Raw genomic sequence first — 15,700 nt, 5'->3', positions numbered from 1 at the left:
AACAAAAGAACGGGAAGATACGTTGACATCATATCTTTATTTTCTCTCTCACTATTTTCGAGAAAATACGGCGATATTGTCTTCGTTACTGGAGTGTCTGGAAGATGATGGTCATTCCGACCTTCAACGGCTTTTTCGTATTAGGAGCTCACGCCGCTGACATGCTCCCCAGCTACAGTCCTCCTTGCTGCGGCTGGATGGGGTTGCCCTCCGGCCACACAGCTGGACTGTGGGAAGCACCGACTATTGTGAGAAGCGGTTGTTTCCAGGTTGGGTACATACTGTTTTGCTTGCAAGCTCTGGTTGTTGTTGATGCTGTGGGGGTTAGCTGACAATTTACGAAACGCCGACTTCAGGCTGTGGTCCTCTGCTCGGCTTAAACGGCGGTCGGAGGATATTGGTCTGACGCCCATGATGGTCAATCTAGTGGGCCCCGACCAGGACCTGGTGATCCCAGGATTCTCGAGCAGATGCTTCTCTGTCCCATGCAGGCCCCATCTTTAATATACAAATGAAAGTATACCCTAACAAGGAAATGTGGGCATAGGATCTTCTTTATCGGGAGTTCCATGCTCAAAGTCGGCTGCAGCCCGAAATGGGAACTGTGCTGGCCCCGCTGTATGTCTGGATCACTGTTGACAACTGTGTTCTGACATTCTTTTTCTTTTCCCTCTTAGGGGAGGGACTTGGACAGCGGCCTGTCTGAAGTGTGGCTTGTTATGTGTGTACAGTTCAGGTGATAGCTGCTTAGCTTGCGTGCTAGTTGTGGCCTACTGTGTTAGCCAGTCAGCTGTTAGCTGCGGCGTTAGCTCGCTGTGTTTACCAGGCTAGTAAACGTTAGCTTGTTGCTATCAGTCGATCGGCTGTTAGCCTAATGCTACACTGTTGAACGTTTTCTTTTTTTTGTATTTTCTTTTTTTATTATTTTTTAAACAAATACATAAACAAACATGACAACACACGATTAGATATACAAGCATTGTTAACAGTGCACATCAAATTAAATCACCGTTTAGATAAATGTCTTATACAAGATATGCCCCTAATACCTGCTATCTATTCCCCTACACACATATGCTCTTGCTCGCACCCCCCACCCTGGACCCCCCAATGGATAATCCATCCATTATCATTCGCTCCTAACCAGACACTACCATTATATGCTAGCTTTTATTCTATCCACCACCTCTAACCACATTGTCAATTTGTATTCATTGAGACCCAAAATTCTTGCTGTAGATATTTCTAGATAAATCACATCGAGATATGTAAGAATCCAGACCTTTCGGCACATTTTTTCCGGTTGAATCCATTGTGATGCTATCAGTTTTTTAGCCACTGTAATACCAGATAAAACCAATCTCTTTAGCTGTATAGGTACTGCATACTCAAAAACATCATTCAGCAGTAATACAGAGGGGTGTACAGGTATATTCAGAATTAAGAGATTTGATAATTGCTGGGTCACCTCTTTCCAGAATATCTTAACTGGTGGGCAGTCCCAGTACATGTGCATACATGTCCCCTCGTCCCCATTTGTACATAAGGAGCATTTGGAGTCTTGTTTAAGACCCATTCTGTTCAGTCTTATAGGAGTCAAGTATGTCCTATGAATATAGTTAAGATTGATTTGTTGATGGTCCGGGTTCCTTGATGCAAGTCGAACATTTGCCCAGGCTTCTGGCCAATCAAAATCTTTTTCCATGTCTAGTATATCCCTCCTCCAAATAGAGTCTAGGTGGAGGGTTTCATACGAGGCCGTTAGTAATTGATGATAAAAATCTGATACAAAACCTCTCTATGTCTCTCTTTCATAGAACAATGTGTGGTATCTGTGGTGTGCAATTGGTATCCTTAATGGAACACTGTGAGCCTTCAAACATAACGTTAGGTTATGAATATAACCAAGTTCTGTTAATTAGGGGTGACGCTCGGCATCACTCATGCACTGTCCTCACACGTGCACGCGCACTGAATAAAATTCCACAAATGTACCTTTAATACCAGTATTCGTCTGACCACACCCGTCGTTAGCTTACCTTCATAAGCAGGTGTGTGGTCACCTGCTCTCCTCCTTCCCAAGCTTTCACCACAAGGTGAGGTCAAGGGTTGCAGCGGCGTCGGATGCCGAGCGTCACCCCTAATTAACAGAACTTGGTTATAGTCATAACCTAACGTTCTGTATCATTAGGGGATCCGCTCGGCATCACTCATGCACATAGGGAGGCCGAGCGGAGCCACCGGCCGACAAATACACCCACGCTGAAAGCCCCCCACGACCATCAGAACAGGGAGGGCCGAGCCCCCCCGACCCCCCCTAATGGAGGGCACCCCCCTTATTAGAGGTTTCCCGGAAGGGCGACGGACCCGACCGTGCGAAGAGGCACTCAAGCAACTCAACGCACAGGGTCTACACACACGCACAACCCGCATGCCACCCGGGAACGAACGGAGGGAACAACCTCGTTACTGCCCCCAGAAACACGGGGTCAAGGGCAAACCCAACCCCGTGGCAAGGCCGTAGCAGCGTAGCGCGAAGGAAGGCCCAGACCCACCAAAGGGACTGGACCCCCTGGAACGGGGGCCCGGAGAAGTCCATGATGCCAGCATCAAGACCCCACCAGGTGGGCACTTAATGACCCCGCCCCCCACATCGCCAGCGTATTCGGACAAAGGCCCCTCAGCCGAGCGGGCCCTGTCCCCCCAATAGTACACCGCCTGGCACACTGACCCTGCAGAACAGGCAGTCAGCATGGCCGTAAGCACACAAAAAAGGTTAACCAACGGAAGCAGGCAGCGCACCGGGGAAAACCAGGCAACAGGCTGTTAACCCGAGCCTGGAGACTGCGGACGAGACAGGCGCCAGAGGGGACAGCTGAACACAGCCGCCCCGGCGGAAGGGGCGCATGCTGGCGTTGTTGCATGACCAAGCCTCCATTAAAAAAAACCCACCCAGAGGTAAGGCTGAGCCCGAACGTTCGAACGTTCGAACGTTCGTTCGTTACGCTGACATTCGGACTTTAATTAATAGGTTCGAACGTTCGGTGAAAAAAATAATAAAGGATGCGCACGGGGTTGAGGTGATGTGAATGCGAGGCGCTCGGCTCAACCAGTATGGTCTGCCGGGCTGCAGCGGGATACTATTTCTCAACCAGAGCTCTATTTTGATTGACAGGCGATTCTGCCAATTACGTCACACCGCTTGCACCCGCCTCTGCTGTTACCACCAATCGGCAAGCCTCAACAGACTTACCGTAGCTACCGGAGCTCCCCGCCGAGGAAGTAATCGGTAACAAGGTTTCCGTAGGTGAACCTGCAGAAGGATCATAATGAATACCATCCTTTTTCGGCCACGGAGCGCGAGCTTCATGGCGGGAGGTGGTTGCGTTGGAAACAACAGCAGGCGCGTCCACCGTCTACCTCGGAACGGTGGTAGGGCGGACGGGCGGCAGGCGTGTTGGGAGCCCGGCCGTTCCGAGGTAGACGGTGGACGGGTCTGTTGAGCCGAGGCGCGCGCCTCTCCTCCCGGCTCCCCTCCCCGTCGACCAAGAGTGAATACCTGTTATTGAACGTGTAACACTAACTATATAACGTTCGGTTAATGCCACAAAACGAATGCATTTGTTTATCTAGCCCCTTACGTGACTGCAAGGGCTATTGTTTATCATACTTTGATTCAGTAGCTTGTTTATTTTCTTCTGAGTGCTTTGTTTAATTACATGTTTACATGAACAGCCACCACTGTAAACAACATGTTTTTCACCAATAGACTATGCAATGCCGCCCTCCGTAGGATCTATAATAATACAATAAAAAAAAATTATTATTAAAAAAATAAAAAAATAAATTTATTAAAACATTTTTTATTAAAAAATTTAAAAAAACGAACGTTCGAACATTCGTTCGATAAACCCTGGCGAACGTTCGAACCCTAAAAACAGGGTTCGGGCTCAGCCTTACCCAGAGGGGTTGAGGCAGAGAAGGCTGACACGATTGGCAGACGTCATGAACGTGCAGGGGCACCCTCAACCGGTTAACCCGGGAGTTGACACTGCTCCAACACACCAGAGAACCAACCACCTAGTCGTTACCCTATGCGGTGGTTGGTCCCATAACCCCTCAGGAAAAAAACTCCAAAACATACCTGCGGCACTGCCGCAGTACCCGTGTTCCAGTTTCCAACAGGGTTATCCCGGGCCTACGGGTCAACGAAAACATTACTTCGGACCGGGCCCGGTGATACGGGGAGCACAGGGTCCCCTGAGGAGGTCAAAGACCACTCCAACAGGCCCCTCTTCGCCATGCGTAAGAGAAGAGCGCAAGAATGGAAAAACCAGCCCCAACACCCCGTACTTGGTATTCCCAGGAGGTCACCCAACCAAGTACTAACCAAGACCAACCTGCGTGGCGGCCGAGATCCGACGAGATCGGGCGTGTACAGGCTGGCACGGCCGTAAGCCATTACGACAGTGTAGAATACAATGCACCCAACAAGGGCTCCATAGCGCTTAACCCTGTGACACCCGGACCGACCTAGCATTTTTCCCCCTGAAAAAAGCCCAAGTCCCTCAGGGTACCAGAACAGCAGATCTGCATCCCCGGCGGACAACGGGTTTAACTGATCCGGACCAGCGTGACCAGAACCAGTCCCGTGCCCTAACTACGCCGACATGCCAACTCCAGGAGAAGGGGCAGATATGCGTGTTGATCTTAAACATGAAAAGAAGGCGCCACCCAGACGTTCGGTGCGAACCGCGCCCGGTGGCCCACCCCCAGGGCGTGAGGCCCTTCTACATATGTCCAGATCCATTCCGTTATCATCCCCTGATATGAACGAGGAACCCGTCGACAACCACACAGGTCGTCGGAAGAGGAAAACCCCCATCCCAATTGCTTTATAAAAACGCTGTTTTAACCCCAAGCAACCAAGGCGCGCCAGTCAGTTGCTTAATGTCCAGCAGAACATCCCGAGCTAGCACTATGTGTGCGTCGGGCATATCCACATCAATAATAGGCTATGTAGACCATCTTATTGAATCCCCAAGGCGCCCAGGGGAACGACAAGAGGGGCGGGATGCAACCAACTCCATGAATGAATGAATGAAAACTTTATTCAACAGATTGCAGAATGGGTACAATACAGTACGGCTCAATACATACAATTGTTAAGGGGATGCAGACCTGAGAAAGACGTTAGTCTTGTTTCCATCAGGGTCCCCCATTTCCAATTCATATAGATTCATCCAACTCTTTATAATAATAAAGAAGAAGCATCAACCGTATGAACCCAACTGCACAGCTGGGAGTAAAAAACTGTTTATTTTTACATCCAGTCACTCCTTTTGTCAGAGAGTACAGACCGAACTTTCCCAGAAGCCTTCCCACATGAGTCGTAGTTATGAAAAAGACATGCCAACTGTGAGTCACGTGACCAACTGACTCAAGTTTACACATAAATCGAGCGTAGCAGACCCGCAAACCCACGCTCTAACTCGACACCTTAACACCACAACCTTACGTAAAGATCTTAACTCACGGAAGCCGTCGCCATAGCAACATTGCTATGACGGGGGGAAACCCTGTACACGGCTCCTGTTTGTAATAGGAATCACGTCAGGATAACCCTCCCCCCCCCCCCCCTCCCTGCCAAGACGTTCGAACGACTTGGCCCTGACTGGCTCAGCAGAATGAGAAAAAATCTCCTAAACCAACCAAGTGGAAAGGAGGGGTTTATTCGACACCCCCTCACAAAAACCCCTTTTTCCCTACACACAATAACAACTGTAGCATTTTGAAACCTTCGATAGAATGCCAATGTATAGCGTAAGCTAATACAATGCCCGCTACCCACAAATGTGAAAAGGATTTATAACAAAACAAGTCGTATGTGTGTGAATCCTACACCCGCTTTCTATGTCATACATAGCAAACGCTGACAGAGAGTAACGGCCAGGCCGTGAAACGTGCGTGTACGAGTATTACTGCAACTAACACAACAGCGTTGTGGGACACATTTACTTTGTTCAAGCAATGGAAATACCACCAGTTTCTACCTGCATGTGGAGCGTCAGGCTAATAGAACCTCCTACGACTGAGTGTATGCTTGCAGACCTTGCCTAATCTCGTAACACAACATGACTCATCCCTCAATGTAATAGTGCAGATTCACATTTACGCAACCCCATCATATGATTCGTTGAAGAAACACACAGTTTGTTTGGCCAATAATACAGTTCCCCTTATATCGGGGAACTCTTTATATCCATGGCATAAAAAACACAATCATGAGGGGCCGGAGATGGTGTAGAGGAGAGGGGACACAGAGGGAAAAGTCACTTTTAGCGGCGTCTGCCACCTCGCGCGGCTCGAGTCTTGCCACCCCGAGGAGCCCCAGAGGGACGGTAGGTAACTGTCTGCTGGTCTCGACGTTCCCTACCGTCTCCTCTGGTCGTGGATGGGCCGGCGGCAGCAGAAGCGCCGTCTCTCCTCCTGGCCTTCTTGGAGGGGCCAGCAGCGGCGGCGGAGGCAGTGGTAGGCACGGCGGAGGGAGCTCGACGTCGTGGAAGCCTTCTGACTCCACCGGCAAGGACGGGAGGCGGAAAATGGGGTTGGAGAACGGATCTCTCCTCTGCCATCTCTCTGGACGTTGAGGTCATCAGCTGCAGGGCCTTCCCGAACAGTCCAGCATCGGAGAGGCTGGCCGTCAGAAGAGGGGTTCTCTTCTTCTCTGGCACTCGAGCCTGCTCCAGCCAAAGGTGGCGCTGGGTCAGGGTGGCCAGGGCGCGCGTCTTCCCCGAGGCTATGGCCAGCACCTGGGTAAGATGCAGGACAGCTCCTGCCGCCTGGGTGATCTGATTGCATTTTACCTCGGTCAGATCCATGCCGCCCGTCAATATCCCCGATACAAATCTAGCCAGGTGGGCGATGTTAGAAGCCGCAGCCAGCGATTGTGTACCAGCGATAAATGACTGGTCACCCCAATATGCCAATCGCCTAGCCGATCTTCCATGGAGAACCGGCTTGCATAATGGTTCCCACACCATATCCGGACAGAGGAGAGCAGCCATCGGCCTATCAAGCCGTGGCACGCCCTCTCTCATACCTTTGACCAACCCCGACACCCGCGTAACTGGTACGTAGGTGGGGGTAAGTCCCATGATGTTAGAAACCGCCTGACCCTGACGAACCTAGGCCCCCATTGAGGGGAAAAATGGGTAGACAACATCCACCCCTCTCACCGGGCGACGCTGCCAGAGATTACCTATGAGATCGTCGGGGACAGGAGCAGGCAATGGCAGCGGCAGCGGCACACCGTTTGCAGCGGCAGCTACCGCCATGAGCTCGGGAAACAAAGCCCGCAGTTCCCCCTGCTGACCTTCCTCCACCGAACCCGCATCCCTCACATGCAGCAGGCTTCGACCCATTGAGGAGCCACAGTCTGATGTGGCTGATAGCAGGGCATCCTGCTGATGAGGCCGAGGTGGTTCCTCGACATCCTAGAACAAGGCGTCCCAAGGAGCCATTTCTCCCCCCTCCGGTGTTTCCTGGATAGGAGGGATACTCGCCTCCACAGGACCTTCAAACAAGAATCCGTCCGACTCTTCCATGAAATCCTCAGTTTCCATCGGACATGCAGAGCCCGACGCATCCTCGCTGGTCTCCAGCAATTCCCCAAACCCAGGCCGTTCGCGCCTGCATGCCACCATCTTGCGACGTGAACGGGCAGACGCGAAAAGTTTGCGTCGCAAATCCTCCGGACCCAAAAGAACAGACCGTTCAACAACGGACGATTCCCTGGAACCAGAGGAACCAGAGTCGAGATCATGCCATCGCCGGAGCGACGGAACCGATGTCTCGGCTCCTCGGAGAGGCAAACTACCCATCGGCTGCCTCCTGGGCTGGGTCGGCAACCACGAAAGTGGCAGCAGCCCCGCACCAAAACACACGACGGAGGCGGGAATGGAGAACCGCTGGTGAAGAGTGGGTCTACTCTCCGAAGAAGACATTATGACTTAGCTTTTTCCTTTGAACAGTTTTGAGAGAAGAAAAAACTAAGCACAATGTAAACTCGTCACAACTCTTTTCAACTAACAACACGTCAAGTGGGGTACTACCGAGGCACTTCCTTGTGGTGAAAGCGAGAAGGAGGAGAGCAGGTGACCACACACCTGCTTATGAAGGTAAGCTAACGAGGGGTGTGGTCAGACGAATACTGGTATTAAAGGTACATTTGTGGAATTTTATTCAGTGCGTGTGCACGTGCGAGGACAGTGCATGAGTGATGCCGAGCGGATCCCCTAATGATACAGAACAATAATTGTGCGTAAAAATAATATGTGGAACCGGTGAGATAATTTTTTTTCTTCTATTTCATCATAACTACAAATACCCTGTTTGTTGAAAACATCTCCTAATGTATGTATGTCTTGCTTTTCCCATCTAGGGAATCGTATAGGTCGTTTTCCAATCAGGAGTGCATTGTTATTGAATAAGGGAGACTGTTGAACGTTTTCTATGACTATAACATGCCTTAAAGACTCTGACTACAACGTCATCTTTGACAGAGGATGTTAGTCGAACCTACACCGGAGCCCTGCCAGCGAGGACTGCGTCAAACATGGAGAAACGTAGCGGCTGGGTGGCGCAACGACGTTACCCTCGTCGTCAACACAGGGATGCTGTGTTCAACTTCGGTGCCCCGTTAGCCAGATTACAGTTCGCTTGGCCTGCGTTCAGGGTAGGAAGGTCCCAACCGGACCTTAAACACTACCTCTTTCCTTCCCTTCTAAATGTTTTGTAATAACGATGTTTTACAAAACGTGTGTTGCTGCAATACATTGAGGATACGACGCGTGTTGTGTGTGAATTGTCTTGTCACTGGTATAGCTTCTCTCTCCATAGAAATCGGGTTCTTGTTTTACATGTGTACAAATTATCTGGTTAGTTGTGATGAGAACATGTGTGTTCATGTAACATGACCTCACAACTAAGGGGGTTAATTAACCTATAAAGCTATGCTTAGTGACATATGATTGAGGAATTAATTCTTTTCTCAGCCTGTAATGACAATGAACAGTGTGTTCACATATTAACAGGGTTACCTGTTCAACTTGGTCATATCAAGGGTAAGGAAGGAGGGGTGATCCCCCCGGTTCCCTGGGGCTTCCCCACCCTCCTCTGACATGTTGTTTACAATATATTGTGTCACTGTGTTTGTGGGGATACGATGTAACCCTCAGCTTAATTGCTGGGGTTGTGCTAACCGCTTGAGAAACTATATTTTCCTAAAGAAAAGATTGTTTGGTCACTTATCGTGTGTGCTTAGCAAGGCCTGTGGCCAATACATAATAGAGGATTCTGTATTCTCTCGTTATGAAAAACAGCGTTCCTTTGTAGCAAGAGTGTACTTTTGCCATTTTTTGTTGAGATGAAGGGTTGTTTGTGTCTTGTGATCTACAACTGGGTTAGGTTTGGCCACAGAAGCACATGTGTAAGTCTGGTACCGGGGCTCTTAAAGGGGGCCCTCTCTATTCTGTGTTTTTTCCTTAGTAAAAATCAGATAGCAGGTTAGCACATGAGCTGTGTGAAGCTATTAGATACTTCATGTAGCGACTATTTTGTGTTTTTTGCCTATTTTATTTGTGTGTTTCTGTGTACAACGATGGCTGTTTTGATTATTATGTCATGAAATTGGGTCCGTTTGGTCATTATCGATATATATCCATTATGTTAAATGATCATCATTAGAATACCTCGCGGTGAGCGAGCAAGCATGATTGGAAGGACTCTCTCCTCCTCCTTCCTCTCCGTGTCACAGCGTCTGAGCTGAACACTTTGATGCCGAGGTGCCGCCCCCCTCGCCTGTACGTTAATGCCAAGCAAGCAGTGCAAAAATGCTTCCGCATTCGTCACCGCACGCTAGTGCGGTAAAGCGCCCTTCTTTTCAGACAAATGCTACCGTGCGTGCACCGGCGGCGGCGTGCTCGCTCAGGTGCGTGCGTGCGCCGGCGTGCTCGCGCGAGGTGCCCGCGCATGCGACACGAGCGGAGCTCAATATATATAAGTCACCGCCCCTTATTCAGTATCCAACAAATAGCTCAATTGGCTAGGACACATGGCTGTGGATCCTATGGCTTGTTTGCTGGCGAGTTCGAATCCCATCGAAAATATTTTTTAACGTGATTTTTTTTTAACGTGTATTCTTTCGCCGATTAAGGTTAGGCATTGTTTCGGAGTTGGTTAAGGTTAGAACGGTTAAGTTTAGGCGCTGTTAAGGAGCTGGTTAAGGTTAGAGTTTGTCAAAGAGAATGGCAATATAATTTCTATGGTTAAGGTTAGGCATGGTTAAGGTTAAGGTTAAGGTTAGGCATTGTTTCGGAGTTGGTTAAGGTTAGAACGGTTAAGTTTAGGCGTTGTTAAGGAGCTGGTTAAGGTTAGAGTTTGTCAAAGAGAATGGCAATAGACAGCCTATTTCCGCGAAAATGAAAGGCGCATTACTGCATGCCACTACGGTAAATTTTTGCACTGCTTGCTTGGCATAAAGCTACACGCGCCCCCCTCGCGCTGCTCTGATCTCACTAATGTGCGGAAGAGCCATGGTGCTACAGCAGACAGCGGTGTGTCTTCAGAATGTACCGGGAATACGTTTACTGTAACCCCGTGGATATAATAATCAATAAGCAGTGCTTACTAACGTTAGCGTCTCAGCTATTTCTGACCGAATTAGTCATTCATTTGTAAATATAAAGACAGATTCTTTTTCACAAGGACTTGGTGCATGTTTTCCACGCTGCAATATGGGGTTGAAAACTTGTATAAATATGAAATAAATGCAGATCTTTGCGTTATTTTGTCATAAAAAGGGATTTACTATCAAACAAACGGGAAGATAAGTTGTTAAAATTCGGAAATATTTGTAATATTTTACAGATATATTGAGGTTATGCTCTTAGTGCTCTTCCTGAAAAGATATATTTTTTTAAATATTAAAAATTTAAAATTATATGGCCTTGAACTTGATCCAACACTTTCCTGCTTAGCATTATAACTCTGCTAACTTATTACGGGCATTCAATTATCCTCAATGTTTAGTGGTTAGCACACACACACACCGGAACACACACGCATGCATTGTTTTTGTAGGATCGCCGATGCGATTTGTCTCTGCGATTAACCCATCCCGTCGTCCTTCCCCCCATGGGCAGCCGGGAGCAGACAGGCATCGGAGCAGATAGGGGCGTCAACGTGAGCCCCGGGGACCAATCCAAGTGCTCCTACCCGTCTTCGTCAAGGATGCCACAGCATTAACGATCTGTTGTTGTGCATGTTTTTCCATTGGGTTTATCTTATCGGGTGGGAACCCTTGCGAGCACGGGGAGAACATGCAAACTCCACACAGAAAGGCCTGGGAGATACCCCACCTGGGTACCTGGCATCATGGAAACATGGGCCCTCATTTATCAACATGGCGTACGCACAGATATGTGCGTAACCCGTGCGTACGATCATTTCTAAGCAAAGTGTGGGATTTATCAATTTGAACTTGTGCTTGACTTTGTGCGTATATTTAAGCACAGGTCGGACCATGCGTAGTTGGCGCCCGTTGGTAGAATATATTATTACAACAAGGAAATAAGCTTCTGTGCATTAGTTTCAACACTGGCATGTTCTGTATGAACCGTAATTCATTATAGTTCATTGTAAAATAGCAACAGTAGTGTAATTATGGTCAAAACCCTATAAATAGCATTTGGAATAATAGGTCTTTATCTCCGAATGAATGCAGCATGGTTTATATAGCGTTATCGGTATATACGGGGTGTACTGACTGACTGCGCTCCGCGTAACTCAACTTGATATTATTTTGCGCACAGACCACAGAAACACGGGAACGTTTTGATTATATTTAAAAGGCTTTACGTTAAACGAAACAAGTGGAATTTCGAAGCTGTAAGCAGAATACAAGTCATATGAACACCCACGATATAGTGTTTTTCCCCCTTCCTACTGTATAAGAAAGAATAAAAAACGCATTGCAATGAGACCAGGGTGTATGTGTATTACAAAACCCTTGCAATAATGTGTCTTAAATGAATGAAAAGCATACATGCTCTGGACACAGCATATATCGTGTGGGTGATATGACTTGTATTATGCTTACAGAATTCCACGTATTTAGTTTTACAATGTCAAAGCCTTTTAATATAAATCAAAACGTTCCCGTATTTCTGCAATCTATGCGCAAAATAATAAGGAGTTGAGGTAGATACACACTCAGAACGTATTACATGCTGGTATGCTGATAGAGTAAACTATTATATGAATATGGATATGATATGATATAAGGTATACACTGGTCCGTCGCATACTGTGAGGATTGGCCCATTCCCGCCACACGCTTCAAGGTACTGTGAGGAGGATTGGCTCATTGCCACCTCACGCTTCTAGGTCAAGTACCAATTGCCGTCACGCACCTGTCGGTTGTTTGTAATCAGCGCCCAGAGCCCTTCATATACTCGGGTCTTTCTGTCAATCGTTGTCGGGTCGTTTTGGATTACCACTGCTACTGCCTGTTCCCCCCGTTGTTGTGCCTCGTCTGTTTTTCTTCAGGACGTCCATGGAAGTCGCCGCTGTTGTGTATCTCTATCATCCGTCGGAGCTGTGCCTCGTTGCCCGCTTTGCGCATTTGCGCTTTGGTGAGTTTTTGGAACGAACCTTTTGGATTCTCTGTTTTCTGTGTTTGGATAACACTGAAGATTTGCCGTTTTTGTTTTGTACTGGACTCAGCTAAACTTGTGTGTTGGTAACACTGAAGATTAAGTTACGTGGGATTGTACTGGGCTCAGCTAAACTTGTGTGTTGGTAACACTGAAGATTAAGTCACGTGTGTTTATACTGGACTCAGCTAAGGAGGACTGGACTGCCTCTGTATTCCGTTGGCTTGTTTATTGACCACTCTCTCTCTCCGTTTCTCCCCGAGTTGGATCCTGGAGTAGCTGCAGAGCCGCAGAGGCAGTGGCGCTTCGCCGCTTCTCCATCTCAATACCGGGACGATCTGCAGAGCCGCAGACAACTCTGCCAAGAACATTCTCCCCTTTTGTTGTCCTTATTGTTATTTCGCTCATTCCTGTTTCAGAAATAAATACGCCCTAGTCTTTGGCTAACTCTGAACTACCTGTCTGTGCCGTGCTGTTGGGGTCGGTTTCAAACCATAACACATACACAGGTATGCGCAAGTTACTGTTGCATAATGTAGGCTATGGCTGCTATTATATGTAATTCATATAGGCTACCTAATAGTATATGATTTTTAGAGGCATCTATTTTGTTGTCTGTATTATTAGGCTAATACCGACAACAAGATGGGGGGGACCCTGATGTAAACAAGACAAACGTCTTTCTTTGGTCTGCATCTCCTTAACAATTGTGTGTATTGAGCCGTACTGTATTGTACCCATTCTGCAATCTGTTAATAAACGTTTCAATCAATCAATCAATCAAACCACCAACGCCAAACAGTGGTCAACGAACGGTCTTTATTAGTATTTTGAGCTGTCCAGGCAGAATTGCAGCAATGGTCTTAGGGAGCCGTTGATATCTGACATCACCATTTTCAAGTCAGCCTTTTATTTATCCCATAACACGCGTTGTGTTATGGTTTGTAACCGACCCCATTCGCACAACACAAGACAGGTATGAGAGTAAGCCAAGAACTGGGCATTTATTGAAACACACAGAAAACGGCACTGTCCCTTTAAGGGAGAACACAAATTACTGGAAAACAAGAAATGGGAAAAAGGCACAGTGCCTTTAAGAGGCGAGCTGGCTAAGGGGAAGGCTAAGGGAAGGGCTAACGGACAGGGCCAGGGCAAGGGAACAGGGCGGAACAGGGAGGACTAGGAGGACTGGACAAGGGGGACTAGGAGGACAAGAAAAAACAGGGTAAGGCCTTGGAACAGGGCGAGGGCAGGAGCTGCTTACAGGGACAGAGAAAACAGACAAAGCCTGGGATTAGAGCATTAGAAGAATGTTGCTGCTCTGCAGCTTCTCCCGGGAAGGTTCGTCTGAGGAATCTGAACGTGACGTCAGAGCCGCTCTGCAGAATCCTCTCGGCAGCTCTCCGAGGTGGAAACGGGACAGAGAGGGAGAGAGAGCGGGTTAGCTCAGAGTACAGTTGGGAACAGAGCAGGTGACAGGAGAAGTGACTTGTCCCAAAACAGAGTAATCCAAGTGACTGAATCTTCGGTGTACATACACACTGCGAGTAATGTCCCAACAACAATCCACGTGATAGAATCTTCGGTGCAAATACACACAGTGAGCGAAGTCCCAATTAATAATCCAAGGGACAATATCTTCGGTGTGAATACACACAGTGAGCGATGTTCAAGCAAATATTATCCCAATGAACAATCCAAAAAGCTGACACTGGGTGAGTGACAGTCTGACAAAAAGCAGGATATCTTCAGTGTCAAAAACACACGAAAAACGAATAGGGTCAAAGACAGTCTTGAAAAACTCACCCAGGCGCTGTGCGTAAAGAGAGCAGGATCAAACAGGGCGAGCGCGTCGCCACGGGGAACGGGTTGTCCAAGCGGAGGTCTGAGTGGTGCGCGACTGCTTGGAGTACGCGCCGGTACGAAGGGCGCATCTGGCGCGGAGGTCTGAGTGGTGCGCGACTGCTTGGAGTACGCGCCGGTACGGAGGGCGCATCTGGCGCGGAGGTCTGAGTGGTGCGCGTCTGCTTGGAGTACGCGCCGGTACGGAGGACGCATCTGGAGTGCGTCTGAATGCGCGTCTGGAGTGAAGAGCGCGTCTGCGCAGAAGAGCGCGCCGGCTCGGAGAGACGCATCCTCCCGTAGAGTATTAGGAAGCGATGCGCGTCTGGAGTGAAGAGCGCGTCTGCTGCGCGGAGGTCTGGATGCGCGTCTGGGCGTCTGCTGCGCGGAGGTCTGAATGCGCGTCTGGGCGTCTGCTGCGCGGAGGTCTGGAGTGGAACACTGGAATACCTCCCGTGGAAGTTTTAGAGAGCGCAGTCCAGTGTCTCCTTCCAGGCAAACGGAGACAGCAGGCGAAGGCTTGAGCGCAACTCACGCCGGAGATGAAAACAGCATAACAGACAGAAACCGAAACTCCCGTAGGAGCCCTTAGACAGAGAACCTCCCGAAGGAGTCTTGGTGATAGGGATATGATACGGAACGACCCGACAGGAACTGAGGGGAGAGCGAGGTACTTAAAGCCCACAGGGGAACTAATTAGAATACACGTCAGGTGCGTGAAGGTAATTGATACTTGAAACTAGAAGTGTGTGTTCGGCACCAGACCAGATCAAACACATAATGACAGGTAGTCCAAGGGTGTGGCTGCTGAAGAGCAAACGAACGCGAGGGTGGGGGCTAGTGAAGTGAGGAGACAGGGAATTAAAGTACAGGGAACAGGAATTAAAGGTCCCGGGAGAGGAGAACCTCACACGTTGTGTCTTCTTGGTTCGGCAGCACCTCAGTGAACAATCTCCCGTGAAGTTTCTCAGAGTTCCGCTCGGGTCAGTCCATTATTTCACATCCCATGGGGGGTGTTTCATCACTTTTATGACCATATATGGATAATCATGCACGAGCATTGACGGTAGAACAAAGAGGTATTTATCAACACGGAGGAGCGTAGGACCTGTGTACGCACGGTTGATAAATCCCGTTTTTTT

This window comes from Notolepis coatsorum, assembly GCF_963971535.1.
Source record: "Notolepis coatsorum genome assembly, chromosome: 19".
Lineage (NCBI taxonomy): Eukaryota > Metazoa > Chordata > Actinopteri > Aulopiformes > Paralepididae > Notolepis > Notolepis coatsorum.
This window is presented reverse-complemented; position numbering follows the sequence as displayed.